Here is a 16,399-nt window from a genome sequence, read left to right as displayed (position 1 = left end):
CCCAAAGGAATATTTAAAATTCATTCTGTGTACCCTTATGATTCAAGTGAGACAGTGTGCTGTTATCAAGAGAGTTGTATAACATTTGATTTAAGTGAAAATGAAATGGAAAATCAGCCCATTGAAATGGAAGCTGACATGACAAAACATTTAAAAGTGGCAGCTTTACAAAGAGACACAGCCACACAGCTCGAGGAAAGCGCCGAGATTCCACTACCAGAACATTTTCCAGAATTTTCCAAAATGGTAGAAGAGCAGATCTCCTTAGCGGATGCTTGTTACAACGATGAGGATAGAAACGAATTGAGGAAGATATTTATGGAATTTAAAGATGTATTTTCAAAAGATGCCTATGATTGCGGGTTAACTAATTTGCATGTGGCCACACTTTCGGAAGGGTGTAGCAGAAGTCCAGTATTTGTACGCCAGTATAGACTACCGCTGGCATGTTTAGAATCATTGGCAGAGATTATTAAAAATTTAGAATCGCGAGGAATCATTAGGCCTATCCATAGCACATCCAACACGCCCATTTTAGGTGTGTTAAAGTCAAATGGTCAATGGCGGCTATGTGCAGATTTGAGGGAGTTAAATAAAAGAGTACCAGTGTCCAGATGGCCACTGCCATTCATTGATCAGGGCCTAGCTGAGGTACGTGGTTCAAAAGTGTTTACCACATTAGATCTCACCTCTGGATATTGGTGCGTGCCATTGGCAGAGGAGATACAGAATTGATTTTCCTTTACATTTGACCGGACTCAATACGCATGGGTTAGAACTCCGTTCGGGTACGTTAATAGTGGGAGTGAATTTGGAATACTTTTGAGGAAGGCCATGCCTGATGCAGCGGAAAGAGAACCATAGTTTATGTGGATGATGTCCTGATAAAAAATGAAAGCTTAAAAAACCATTTTGATGAAATAAGGCATGTGCTTGGCCAATTGCAGAAAGCAGGCGCCAAAGTGTCTTTATAAAAAGCACAATGGTGCAAGAAAAAAGTGAATTTTCTAGGCCATGAAGTAACTGAACATGGACTAAATCCACAAAAGAAGAAAATAGAGGCCATACAAAAACTAAAAGACCCTAAAAATGTGAAAGGGGCGAAAAGTTTATTAGGAATGACAGGCTATAACAGAAAGTTCATTGAAAATTATTCTGAAATCACTCAACCATTGACTAAACTGCTAAAACTAAATACGCCCTGGAAATGGGAGAAAGAGCAGTCTGAGGCAGTAGCCAAATTGAAGGAATGTCTTGTAAAAGCACCATGTTTAGCATACCCCATAAAGGATAGGGATTTCTTTATAGAAATAGGTTTCTCTGAACATTGTATGTCAGCAGTGTTATCACAAAAACATGATGTGAATCACAAAACCATTGCCTATGCAAGTAAAGCATTTTCCCAAGTTGAAATTAAATTCAATGAATGTGAAAAGGCCCTATTAACCACTGTGTGGGCGCTACAACATTTCCGCCCCATTGTTCAGGGAGAAAAGGTGATTATTGAAACAAATCATCAACCTTTGCAATTCTTAGAGAGTAAAAGAATTAGGTCAGGTAATCTAGCGCAGTCCAGAATCACTTCATGGACGCTAGCATTACATGGTTTTCCTGTAGAAGTGAGATATGGCCAAAATAAAAAGAGCCCAATTGCTCAAGGTTTAGCAGATTTACACGACTGTGCAGCTGAACAAGCATCAAACGAAATGGAAATAGAACCTAATTTACAGGAGTTTGAACAATCACCACACAAAGCTTTTGATAGAAAAACATGCAAGGACTTGCCAACTGTATATGCTGATGGTTGTGCTTTTCACATTGAAAATGTAAAGGTATCCCCAGCATAGGGATGAGAATTGGAGATAGGAGCAGTCAAGTAGCAGAATTGGCAGCCATTTATAAAGCAGTTGCTACTGCAATTGATAATAAATTCAGTGAAATTGTCCTGGTGACTGATTCTGACTATGCACGAAACAGCTTTGTGGAGTATCTGCCTGGCTGGAAAGCGAGAGGCATGATTACATACAACAAAAAGCCACTTAAGCATGGAAAAATGATACAAGCCATAGACAAATTGGTGTCAGAAAATAATTTGACAATATACTGGAGAAAAATATGTGGGCATTTAAAAACTCCAGGAGAGGATAAGGAGTGGAATGATAAGGCAGACCACCTGGCTAAAATTGGGGCTGTGATGGGAGAATTGCTACTTATTGAACATTTACTGGGTGAAATACAGATTGATGCGGTAACACGTTCTAAAGCACCAAAGGAGACAGAACAATCAGTGGTACAATGGAGTTACAACACCCCAGACCAAGATTTGATTGAGGCACAAAAGAATGATCGGATTTTGGGAATCTATTATAACCATTTGAAAGATCCTGGACAAAACCCTTTAACAGAAGATGATTGTGTGGGAAAAGAGGAATTGAGGGTGCTATTAAAGAATAAAAAACAAATTAGACTACAGGATGGACTCATGGTTAGAGTGTCCATAATAGGACAGATACAATGGGTGGTACCCCTTTCATTTAGAGGGCTAATGCTACACCATGCACATGATGCCATAACTGCAGGCCACAGAGGTTCACAAAAAACAATGGAAATACTAAAAGATTATGCTTATTGGCCACATATGTCCCAAGATGTAGAATTATATACTAGAGGATGTATAGTATGTGCCCAATTTAAACCTGCTTCACCAATGCACAGAGCTCCACTAATGAAAAGAGGCCTAACCCTTCCATGGTCAGATTTGCAAATAGACTATGTAGGGCCTTTAAAAAGGTCGGGCAGAGGAAACCGTTATATTTTGTGTATGGTATGTTTGATGTCAAAGTGGACTGAATGTATTCCTGCACCAGATTGTAGTGTGCAAACAGCAGCCACATTGCTAGTGAATCATGTGTTCTCAAGGTTTGGGTTGCCACAAAGAATTGAGTCAGACAGAGGAAGTCATTTCACAAGTGCTCTAATGAGCAAGGTATGGCAAATACTGGGTGTGAAAAGGAAACTACATATCGCATATCGGGCGGCTCTTCAGGTGGAGTTGAACGGGGTAATAGGTCTGTTGTGGATATTTTAAAGAAATTTGTAGCTGAAGCAGGTTCCAGCTGGGATTTATGTTTACCGTTGGTGTTGATGGCAATCAGATCAACTCCTGCCAAAGCAACAGGTATTAGCCCACATGAGGTCTTGACAGGTAGGAAAATGGTGTCGCCACAACACCTGCTATACAGAACACATGAGCAAACACTTGTAAGTGCATCTACAGTTCAAGAATACATTGATGAGCTGAGGAAGCATTTACAACATGCATTTGCTTTTGTACAGAGAAATCTGGAAAGGGCTGCTGACAATGCTAAAACATATTATGATAAAAAGTCAACAGTAAAGGAATTTTGTGTAGGGGATCAGGTGTACAAATTTCATTTTGGAAAAAGTAAACAGAAAAATTCCAAATTCCTAGCAGCCTGGCAGGGGCCATTCCGAATTATAGATAAAGTCTCTCCTGTAGTTTACAAAATTTGAAAGACTGAAGGTGAAACAGCAACAGAAAAGTTTGTGCATGTAAACCAAATCAAGCCATGTCATCCAAGACATGAGATAAAAAATCTGGAGCGTGTAGAAACAGATAAAGTCCCTTGAACACAAAAAGGTAAAATAAATGGGTACAGTCAGGAGGCAGTGACAGTGAAGTTAAATAAAGATGGTTGATTATAATGGCACATAAACACTGTAATATATGTAAATATATATATATAATATTAAAAAAAATAGAAGCTGAAGTTTATGGAGTTGGTGTGCAGAATGAAAATGTATTGAATATTGAATGCTGTTTTATGTATGATTGTTTTCTTTTTAACCTGTGCTTAATTTCAGAAGGCGAAAGAAAAAGGGCGAAATATTTTACAAAGCATGTTTTATTTTTGGCAAAAGGGTGAAGTTAGTATTGTGCTATATACTTAATCTGTTTTTTTTCTATTTGATTTAGAATATTAACATATTTGTACCGGAGGTCACGGGAGACAATGGAGTCCTGGAGTCCCCTGGATGAAGATCGAATGATGCCTGCCTCCGGGTGGAGGTGAAGACAAAATAACCGGAATGCCAAAGAAAAGATGACTTTTATAGAAAGGGATCCAAGAGTACCAAGATGGAAGAACACCCGAAAGAACCAAATGATGTGACATCGCTGGTCGGGGCATATCAGAGGCAGACAAGTGTCCTGGCGTATGGAGTTCCACGTATTTATTATTTTAATTAATTATTTTAATCTGTTATGTTAACTCTTTGTTTTAGTTATTTGTTTTATCTTATTGTTTTTGATTGACTTCAAGTATAAGATTGAAGCACTGGACTATGGACACTTCCATTGGGAAGGAACATATGGACCCAAAGATGAATTTTGATATTATGTTGATTGGACAGTGGTTTTTCAACTTTTCCGTTTTTGCATGTGAATATTCATTTTGTTGAATTGCTACATTTTAAAAGAAGGAAGGGAGCAAGTTGATTTTCCTCTAATTATGGCTTGGACTGCCAAATTCTCAGAAAAAAGGAGGGAATATGTAAGAGTATTTAGCAATTATTTCATGCAGCACCACTGCATGGGTTTGGTGCATTGCTATAATGCGGTACAGCAAGGCATGTGTTGCCAGTGTGACATGGACATGTAAATGAAAACAGGCTATTCAGTCAGAAACGATTTCTACATCTAAAATGCAAATAATTTTTTACTGTTAAAAGCATAGATTTTTTTTTTCTCACCTGAAATTCCTCTGTTGCAGGAGACACATTTGAGGATTAATAAACTAACCTCATTAACAATACTAACGATTCTAACTCATTAATAATATAATGTGTTCTCCAGTGCAAAATGAGATGGAAAATGACGGGCTCTGAAAGTCATTTTAAACGCGCATCCAGATTTTTTTCTCTTTGCTTCTATCTGTGCTCTGTCCACAGTATTTGCAGGAAGCAAAGACTCGAATAAGCAGGAAATCAGTTTTGTTACAGTTGCAACTGTATAAGCCAAGCCATTGTTCAAGAGAAGGAGGGTAGGACATGATTGAATTTCATTGGTTGAACTCATTTGGTAGGCTGTAACAGAGCTTTTCTAATGAACCTCGGGGAAGAAGAGAAGGCGAAGACATTTTACACAGCTGGGAGAAAGACCTGGCTGGTGGATGGGGAGTTTCCTGATTGAACAAGCAGATCCCAGTGCACTGCTGCAGAGACTGGGAATTCCAGTCAATAAGCCCGGTTTGAGTGACGGCAGATGCTCGTCCTTGCTGGGGTGATTTAAGAGGGACTTCCAGAAGGCGACCAGCTGAAGAATTACACATGCTGGGCAGGCTTGGTAATTATATTGCAGAGTGCGGGGGCAGTGTGTATGTGGCGAAACTATTCAGTCAGAGTACAAGAGGGAATTCCAGTGTTTTATCAACATGTTTAATGTTGCAAATTGAATATGTTCTAGCTGCTCTCTTCTCATTTTGTTACAGATAATGTTGTTACTGTGCAATTTCCATTTATTTCTGTAAAAAGAGTAAGATCGTGTTGAAATGCAAATTTTTATAATACACAAAAATATCTGAAAGCAGGCGGATAGTGTGTTTTATTTTTCTCTTTTATTTGTGCATCTACCATTACAGTACTGATAATATGGGGAGAGGTTTAGTGCAATTGTCATTTTTAAGGTAGCTAAAAATAAGACTTGGCGGTAGCTGTGTGCATGATTCCATTCAGTATATAAGCGTGTGTTTTCTGAACGGAACATAATAATAACATAATGAAATAGCCTGCTGCTGGAGGTACATGAGTCAGCAGAAAGAGCGGCCCTGGACATAGTTCACGATGTAGATAAGTTGGTGATAAATACCACATGTTAGCTCACTGCCGTAGATAAGTCAGTGATGACAGCCCATGGTGGCACTCCAATTGAAAATGTGGTGTTCCTGAAATGTAAGCCTGAGACTTCTGTAGTGATCACACGAACAAATTAAGCAAAAATAAGGGGTTCTGGATATTGGGGCCACATATAAAACAAAGGAATTATGCTCACCAGAAATACCACCAATAACGCATACCAACATAATGTATACCACTAAATGTATCTGTGTGCTGAAATAATGTATGTATACTGTAGTACTATATACCAAATCTAATCTGAATGCAAAGAGTGATTATTACTGAATTATTGTCATTTTGGCGGTAAGAAAATACCGCTAGGCCCCAAATCTATACAAAATACCCAACAGAACCAATTCGAGATACTTGGGAGAATATAATGTGTGTATTTACTCTTTTAACATGAACATGTTTTATATGACCAATGCAACAAATAACGAAATCCCTACTTGAACATCATACACAGTACATACAAATAACAGCAATGTAAAGGCTACCACGTTGCTGAGAAATTACAAGTGTAAGGAAGGCATGGTATCAAACAGTAAGACAGACACATGTGATCACAGTTCAAGGGTGATTTTTGAACTACAATCAGGTTTGGAAACCTACCTAATCCTAAATCTAAAGACAGGAGCAAGCTACGACCATCAAATAAGAATAACGCAGTCCTAGTCGCGTCTATCAAAATAAAGGGCCTATACTAATAAACCTATTGCCAGTCCTTACTTCTAAATACAAATAGTGTGGGAAACAACGTTTTGCAAAAGAAAGGTGTTCAAGAAATGCTATGTTAGGATATTCAAGCTGTTGGCTTCCCTTCCCCACGTTTTCAGCACGGGACAAGGTGGCACACTCGAGCGTAGCACACTTTCTGGCTTCTCTAGCCCGAGGATGCAGTTCAAAACCTCAACATGAGGTCCTTCTGTGCCAAAGTCTCTTTGCCATTCAAAGTCTCTTATTTCAGAGGGCCTGATGCAACATGAGAAACATTAAAGTTCCTGTCTTTTTAGAATTTCACATATACAACTTTTCAGGTGATTCACTGTTCACCTCGGTCGGGCTCTAACACACTTTGACACAAAATCTTCGATTGATCTCTCTCCGCCAGGCTTGGACCAAATATTTCACAGATACAACTTCTCAGTGATATACTGTTCATCTGGGTCCCCCTCTGCCGGGCTCAGACCCACTTTAACACAAAACCTTCAATTGATCTCCCTCCACTGGGCTCAGACCAAATTTCTCTACTTCATCAAAATCGAAGACTTTCAACTATGTGGATGATTTTGCTGGACCCGTCGCAAGACAACTTCAATTCACAATTACTCATTCTCTTCTTGATATAACCTTTTCTCACTTTCATTTTTGCCACTTATCAGCTGAATACCTTACAAAGACCTTGGATTGAGCACCCACGCAGTGCCGGACCACTCTGTCATATGTACTGTATCTTGCTTTTGAAGTTCAAACACTTATCAGCAGTTCAACTTTACTTGCGTCTCTTATCACACATGTTTTATCAGTGTTCGTTCCAGCACTCGCTATACAATGTTGCTGCTTGCAACCTTGACTTCAACACAGACCGGTCTTGTATCGGTCCCCCCAAATCACTGGCTGTGTTGATTTTACTGATGCTGCTTTGTTCTTGGAGCCAAGGACGGTACCACAGAGGCTGGTGATTCTCCCTGCCTTGATTATTGATGCAGGAGGGACCCAGGTATCTCCAACACATAATGCAGGATTCTTCAGCCTGTTTTCCTGGTCTTAAGGTTTCAATTCTTGAGGTTTCTGGAAAGTAACGGTTCCTTGTCGAAAAGGTCAAGGGAACTTCCCTCCTTGCGATCCCCTTTGTTTTGCTGTCTTTCCCCTCTCGTTCAGCTGCTGTCTCAAAACTACTGTTTCCTTGTGTGCTTTGCCTCACTCAATGTGCTCTCATGGTCTGCCTTTTATCTGTGTGGGAAAGCTTAATGGAAGCCAGGTATGTGAGATGGTCTGTAATTTCCTGACCATTGTATTGGGACATGTCAGGTATACTGCTCGGGTTTTAGTCTGTTTTCTCTCATATCAGGATGTCCGTGAGAAAGTGTTTGTGTTATAAAAAGGGGGCAGCGGTGGAGTTCCTAAATATCCTACCTGGTAGGATGGGGTAAAGGTGTTACAGGGAAGGGGATACTGCGTCTCACCATCCGGTGTCCCACTCCCACTCCCACTCCCCAAAGACCCCTCACCCAGGTGATCCTCCCGCACTGGTCCAACCCCAGGAACTGGATCCAAAAATGATGGCCGTGTCCTGGCCACCTAGATGACAGATCCCCGGGGAATAGTGGGTGAGACACCTTCTGGTTTCTCACCCAAGGTAACAGTTCATTATCGATACAGCATCATAAATTGTGTCCCTTTGAATTTTCTCACAAAGAGGCCAAAACTGTTTGGAATTTACTGAGGCACGCATAAAACAGTCAAAGTCGATGGCACAATTTAAGAGACCCCCCCATTAATACATTCTGACTGGAACTTTGTTAGTGGCTCAGATCCATAAACATTGCAACATATCATTCAGAGCACTCGTCTAGATCTTATTATGATGGAAAAGCTTATATCTACATAGGCAGTGAAGTAATCCTCCCTGGTCAAGTAATCACAAAACCTCAGTTCTCAGAGTTCTCAGAGTATTTTAAGCAGCACTACTGGCTTCCTGGCATTTACATTAACACACATAGCTCAACTTCATGATTGTGATTTACTCTCTGATTTTCCTCCTGGGAAATGGCTCACTTAGTCTACTTGCAAGTCTGCTTTTAGTTCCTGTCAAAGACAATGGGCTCAATCACAACCTTGGCGGTATCCCGGCTGTAAATCTGCTGGGATACTGCCAATGCAAATTACGTTACCGCAACTCGGTCTGGCGCTATTGGCACCAGATCTCGAGTTGCCAGGGGCGAGGGGGTGGCGGGGTGGTAAGTCTCCATGGTCCCGATGGGACATTCTGGGTGCTATTGCCGTGGCGCTATTAGCCCCGCAGTAATAGCGCCGTAAATGGCCAGAAAGTGCCAAGATTTACCTCCAGCAAAAGGCTGGAGGTAAATCTCCCACTTTCTGCCCGAACTCTGGAATGGGTGGAGCAGTAATGCGGCGGCAATATCGGTACTGCAGTATTTGTGCCGCTCCACCCAACCCGTGATGACCCCCAATGTTTCTATTGATTTTTCAACCAAGCAAAAAGGCTGTGTTACACTACAGCAGAATGACAAAGCAATGGACCAGCCCTGTACCAACCGCTGTAAACAAAATGTTCGATGTTGAATGATGATAACTTCACCACCGGATTTCACTGACCTGTAGTTACTTGCTAACAAAAAGCCTCAAACACATAGCTGCTCAAAGCCAAAACTTAAGTTGAACATTTATTCCATTCAATTTTCATTGGAACATGTTATTTCACACTTCATTGGTTGATTTGAATATCCCTTTGAATCAAATTGTATATATAAACTGGGGCAATGTATATCTTCCTGATAACACAACAGAGATATGTTCATGGGTTATGATTTATAAATAATACTGTCTGGTGTACATTGTGTATGTATTGTGTAAAAAATGATGTGTACTAATTTTCTCAGTTTATCATTGTTGCAGCATTTCATATTGTAGAGGAGCAGACATGCATGTCACTGATAGACCCCACCCCCTCACCTCCAACCTATTGGATGAATAGCAAGAAGGCACTGTGCATGACACTTGGCATAATTCCAATACCACATTGAGTGTATGAGAGACGTTATTCACTGAAACAACTGTACCGAATGTACCCTCGCACTGAGGCGGTAGCAGGAGATTTACAACTGCCACTATATATCTAAGAGCTGTAAAGAGTACCTGACAGGTGCAAATTGATATCATAAAGGAGAAGATCCAATGACACATTGAAACAATATAATAATACTTAAACAAGGAAGAGAAAACTGAAGAAACAAGAGTAAGCTTATCTACAAGAGAAAGAAACCAAATATGCAAAGAATGTAAGTAACCAGATGAGTAGTGAATGTATATATGCAGAAACGCAAGGAAGATGAGTTGCTTAGGAACTTGCTACAGTAGAAAATTTAACATGGGTGAAGCGGTCATATTGAAAAGATGGATGCCGGCTCTGAATAAAAGTAAGCGAAAGGCCCGAATGAGAAACCAGGGCTGCAGAGCTGATGGAAGCTAGAAATACAAATTTGTGTGTGAACAAAGAATAGCTGTTGGCCAGAGATCAAGGATGCCACAGTGGGAAGCTAATGTTTGTTTGTTTTTTGTTTGTTTGTTTGTTTGTTTATTTGTTGTGCGCGCCGGACCCAGAGGTATCAGGGTGCAGGTAAAAAAGAGAACTTACAGCTTAGTTAGAGGTGTTACGGAGTAGAGGTAAAAGACAATTTCCTCTGCATTACATGATTAGGGTAAAACAGTATAGTACATGTATAGGGGCGTGCATATGTAGACAACATGTCATAATTAACAAACATTTACATATTGGCAGATCTATTTAAAAATACATTACATGCAGGCAAGGGCTAAATTAGTGCAGTAGGAAAGCGTGGGTTACATATCTTTCTCTGTGAGCCATTTAATTGTGTTCTTTCTGAATTTGATAAACGCGTTTGGTCAGATCTGAGTTTGTGTGGTAAGGAGTTCCACAATTGTGCTGCCCTAACTGGGAAAATGGACCCTCCAATGGTGGACAGTTTAAATCTTGGCACTTTAAGACAATTGGGGTTGGCTATTCTTTGCGGTCTAATGGTTTTTTTTCCTGAAAAGTCGTTCTGTTAGGTAACGAGGGGCTTTATTATTTAAGCATTTGTGGATGAGTGAGGCCGTTTTGAGATTAATTTTTTCTTGGGTGGAGAGCCATTTGTATTTCCTTCTTATTTCAGAGATGTGCGCTCTTCTGGGGATGCTTAAGGCAGCCCTAAGAGCATTATTTTGGAGCACTTGTAATCTGTTGATGGTTTGTTTGTTTGCCCCTATGTAAGGAGCATTACAATAATCAAGTTTTGATAGGATGAGGGCTCTATATAGGATTAAGCAACTGTCAACTGACAGGAATTGTTTTCCGGCTCGTATTAATTTACATGTGTAGGCTGTAGAGGAAGCCAGTGAATTTACCTGTTTGGTAAAAGATAAAGTTGAGTCGAGGTAAAAACCTAAGGTTTTTACTTCTCTGGCGACCTTGATGGTATTCCCATCAATAATGAATGCCTCGTAGTTGAGGTTGAGTTTTGAGATGCGAGCTGCGGTACCCAGGATAATGAGCTCGGTTTTGTCATCGTTCAGACGCAGGCCATGGTTGGCCATCCATGCCTGAACGATGCTATAGGCTCTGTTCACCATAGCCAGATCTTCCCCGTAATCCCCAGTAAGTGGTAGGAGAATCTGGGTATCGTCTGGGTAGTTGGTATAGGTGATACCCAGATTGTCAAGATCGTCAAAGAGTGGCTTGGTGAAGATATTGTAGAGTGTTGGCGAGACACATGATCCCTGGGGCACTCCACAAGTAATAGGTATCAGGTCTGCTGTGGCCGATGGGGAGAAGACCCTCATAGTCCTGTCGCTAAGGAAAGACTGTATCCAGACTATAGCTTCCTTTGAGAAGTGGGCCGCTGAGTCCAAGTGACTACACAGGACTTTATGGTCCACCAAGTCAAAGGCAGCTGAGAGGTCTAGTAGGAGGAGAAGTGGTAATTTTCCCTCATCTCTTAATTAATCTATTTGGGCCTTTAAATCGATAAGGGCTGTCTATGTGCCATGTTGTGGTCTGAAACCAGATTGGCGAGCGCCTAAGAGTAGGTTCAACTCAAGGAAGTTTTGAATTTGGGTGTGTGCTACCTTATCCAAGTTTTTAGGAGGAATGGCACCGTGGTGATGGGCCTGTAGTTGGTGGGTATGTTAGGGTCCAGTGTTTGTTTTTTCAGAAGAGGGAGTACCCAGGATTCCTTTAGATTACGCAGGATGGTGCCAGTAGTGAAGGAGGCGTTGATAAGTTTGGTGATGAAAGGGGCTAGATCTCTAGCAGCGTCCTTGATCAGTTGTCCTGGGGATTGGTCACCTTTTCAATTGTTCTGTGGGTTTAGACTACAGTGTTTTGTTCAGGGGCGTTTGAGTTTGAGATGATAGTGAGGCTTTCTTTAGAGCTACTTTGTTTTGGAGATTGGCCACTTTATTAGTTAGCGCAAACTGGATGTCAGTACACCAAGTTTTATCTTTAATAGAGTCGTCCTGTACTGCAATTGGGGTTTCCAATTCTTTTAAAATGGAGAAGAGCTCCTTCATACTAGAGTTAACTTGTGTAATCCTGTTGTTATACATTTCTTGTTTGGCCATGATGATATCCTTTTTGTATTGAGTTGAGATACTTATTAGATTAGTTTTATTTTCTATAGTGGGATGTAGGTTCCATGCCATTTCGCATTTTCTTTTCTGTAGTCTTGGGTTTTTTAGGTGTCGTGTAAACCAAGAGTTGAGATGCTTTTTGGGTTTGCTATTCCTAAGTTTTAGCGGAGCAATACTGTCAAGAGCGGTAGTCATAGCATTATTATATTCTTCCACTGGTAGACCTGGGTCTGTAAGGTCTGGTAGGGCATTGAGATTGGGTAGGATATAAGGTAGGATATTGTCAGCTGTGATGTTTTTCTTATTTCTAGTTAAAGTAGGTAAGGCGGGAGGAGGTATTGATGCAGGTCTTTTAGTATTGAGAGTAAAGGAGGTTAGGTGGTGGTCAGTCCATATTTCGGGGGAGATGGAAGTGATGGAGAGGTTGCAATTGTGACTGGCAATCCAATCGAGAGTTCTCCCTTTGGTGTGGGTGGAAGTATTCACTTTCTGAGTGAAACCTAATTCTGTCAGGATGTTAGCTACGGAGATCTGGTGCCAAGTTAAAATCTCCTAGCACTAGGGTTTGTGAAGAGTCTTTTAGCTTCTCTGAGATAATAGTAGTAATGTCTTCATTGAAGGTGCTGATCGGGCCTGGGGGTCTGTAACAGAGATGGATGTTTAGCGTTTGGGAGTTGGCGGTGGGTAGTTTAATGGCTAGTGACTCACAGGATTTAACGTTGGGTGTTGAGGTAATTCTCATAGAGAGATTGGTTTTGGTGATAATCGCTATTCCCCCACCACGTGATTCTAGTCTGTCAGCTCTGAGGATGGTATAATTGTCTGGGACTGGTAGCATTAGTGCTGGGCCTGCTGCATCGTGGAGCCAGGATTCGGTAATGGCGATGAAGTCAAGGTCATTTTCCAAGATGGTCTCTGCTATGTCTGTAGCATGGGCGACTAAGGATCTAGCATTTATTAATGCGCCTTTGATATCGGGTTCTGACTGTGGCATTAGGCGCGAGCTAGAGGAGGCATATGGGTTAGCGGTAGTCTTGTTTCTTTTAGAGCGAGGCCTGGGGCTGGGAGGTGAGGTGGTTTCCATAGGGGGATGTATTTTAAGTCAAAGGTGATCTAAGTTAATATTATATTTATTGAGAGGTTCGAATATTTTGGGTAATCGTGCACGGAGTCTGAGATTTCTCTGCGCTATGTTGCATGAGGATTTGAGAATAGGTGGCATAGAAGAGGCTCCTATGCTCTCTGGGTGCAGTACAGTTGCATGGTAACAAGTAGAGCTGTAAGGTTAATGGTTACGGCCAGATAGACTCGGGTTGACAAATGGAAGTACATAGTGTTTGAGGCAAGTTAAGCAGATGGCGAACTAGGCGCGTTATGCTACAGTATACTGCTAAATGCAACAATCAAATGGTGGGCAGCATACTGCTAAATGCAACAATCAAATGGTGGGCAGCATAAGGCTAGATGCAACAATCAAATGGTGGGCAGCATAAGGCTAAATTCAACAATCAATTGGTGGGCAGCAGGAGGCTAAATGCAACAATCAAATGGTGGGGAACACAGGCTAAATGCAACAATCAAATGGTGGGCACCATAAAGCTAAATGCAACAATCAAATGGTGGGCAGCATAAGGCTAGATGCAACAATCAAATGGTGGGCAGCATAAGGCTAAATGCAACAATCAAATGGTGGGCAGCATGAGGCTAAATGCAACAATCAAATGGTGGGGAACACAGGCTAAATGCAACAATCAAATGGTGGGCACCATAAAGCTAAATGCAACAATCAAATGGTGGGCAGCATAAGGCTAGATTCAACAATCAAATGGTGGGCAGCATAAGGCTAAATGCAACAATCAAATGGTGGGCAGCATAAGGCTAAATTCAACAATCAATTGGTGGGCAGCAGGAGGCTAAATGCAACAATCAAATGGTGGGGAACACAGGCTAAATGCAACAATCAAATGGTGGGCACCATAAAGCTAAATGCAACAATCAAATGGTGGGCAGCATAAGGCTAGATGCAACAATCAAATGGTGGGCAGCATAAGGCTAAATGCAACAATCAAATGGTGGGCAGCATGAGGCTAAATGCAACAATCAGGTGGTGGGGTACATAGGTTAAATGCAACAATCAAATGGTGGGCAGCATAAGGCTAAATGCAACAATCAAATGATGGGAAGCATAAGGCTAAATGCAACAATCAAATGGTGGGTAGCATAGACTAAATGCAACAATCAAATGGTGGGCAGCATAAGGCTAAATGCAACAATGAAATGGTGGGCAGCATAAGGCTAGATGCAACAATCAAATGGGACGCCACCTAGGGATATGCCATGGGCAGCAGGCAATTTCAGGGGACATAGCGGGACAATCAGCGTAGGGGATTAGAAAAAGGATGCAGGGTATATCGATAATAGCATGTCAGTACAGGCTGGTAGAGGAGTCTAGTTTGAAACAATGATCCATTAATATTGATTGCATAAGCAATGGATCAGCAAGCACAGGCAGCAAGCATAGTCAAGGCACTGTTTAGGCTGAATAGGATGTGGCTGACTGCAATATTATGAGAGCGGGTCGTGGATGACAATAGTAGGCTAATGAAGGGTACAAGGGGAGTCCACGAGGAAAAGCAATGAAGCAGATGAAGTAAATGAGCAAACATTTGCGAATGCCAAGTATTGCCGATTAAAGATGCAGAAAAACATATGTGTGACGGAACCGTCTCCAGAGACTAAAGAGGGTAATGACACCCAGGATAATTGAACCAAATAGCACTAAATAAAAAGCGAAATAAACAAAACTGTGGTCTCTTCACAGAAATACCAGAAAACAAGGCCTATTCATGAGCTTCAGGCGAAGATAACGATGTACTTTAACTCCCTTAAAGTTCCAGCGAAGAGAACATACAGCAAGGTCAAGTACAAAGGAGAAGCCTTGACTGATGAGACGTGATGACTAATTGGGCAAGTGGGCAGTAGTCTGACGTTGTTCTCTGCACCTGGATTTCTATTTGCTTACGTGCTGCTAGTGAGATGAGTGCCCAAGGCTGGGAGAGAATGCCAACCAATCAAAGGGCCTACGCAATGGTGAGCATACATTGTTGCAGAAGCTAATCCGGTGCTGTTGTGCAGCTATAATCTGTATTATAAATAGTTAGAGGCTTGCCTGGCAGAGAAGTGGCAGCCAATAAGGTTACTAACACTTATATACCCTATAAGTAGATATGTTCCCCTAACCAATCCCCCAATTGATAGATTTTATTTGCCACGTAGGATGGCGTCATAGCTGACGCACATCGAGGTATTAAGATTTTTTGTACCCTAAATGTAACTGAGTGTGAGGACTGCAATTCATTGTTTGCCAGATTTCCCTACTTTATTGAGCAGATAATAAAGTAGTACTTTGCCATATTCTTTGAGTCTGTCCGGTTATTTGGGTCCAAGAGTATTTGTTATGGTAATGGTAATTCCATTCTGTGCATATAAATGCCTAAAAAGTGCTACTGCACAAGGTTGTTTGACAACACAGAGGAATAATAGTTCTACATCTTTATAACAAATGTGTTTTCAATTTTATTGTGGTGGGTTGATATTTATTTTTTTAATTTTAATTGGGCAGCTACATCTTAAATAGTAATTGTAGCTTGATTTACATGTTTATTACATAGACTTTTTTTTTGTACTTTAAATGTGGGGTACTCTATTTGGAAATTCCCTTTGTATACAATTTCTGGGTAGCTCCCATGATGCACCATGTTAGGTGCTAGACCAACTGGGGGAATATAGGTGGATGAGTATGTGATGAAGGCTCAGCCAATTCATATTCACAGTCAAGTGCATGTTTTAATTCTAGGTATGATTCCAGCCTCCTAAGGTGGTGTAAAGCCAAACCTATATCTCATATCTGGGTTAGGACAGATTTTGTACTTTTACCTGAATTTGATGTGAACGGTCAATAGTAATCTGGGCATAGTCACGCCAAGGTTTGGGTTAGTGAAAAAAGAATGTGGACGGATAAGAAAGTTTAAAGCAGGTTTAGCAATAGAGTCAATGGGCCTCATTACGATACTGGCGGTAAAACCGGCACGGCTGCCGCTGGTATCATATT

General features: G+C 41.1%; 1 protein-coding gene across 1 annotated transcript in view; it reads right to left on the bottom strand.

Moving 5' to 3' along the window:
• LOC138447989 (uncharacterized) overlaps positions 1-16,399 on the bottom strand; it is a 314,717-nt gene that overhangs the window by 65,956 nt on the left and 232,362 nt on the right. The window lies entirely within an intron of this gene.

This window comes from Ambystoma mexicanum, chromosome 3q (genome assembly GCF_040938575.1).
Source record: "Ambystoma mexicanum isolate Mex_15411 chromosome 3q, UKY_AmexF1_1, whole genome shotgun sequence".
Taxonomy (NCBI): domain Eukaryota; kingdom Metazoa; phylum Chordata; class Amphibia; order Caudata; family Ambystomatidae; genus Ambystoma; species Ambystoma mexicanum.
The sequence above is the reverse complement of the archived record's forward strand: the minus strand, read 5'-3'. Positions and strand labels throughout refer to the sequence as shown.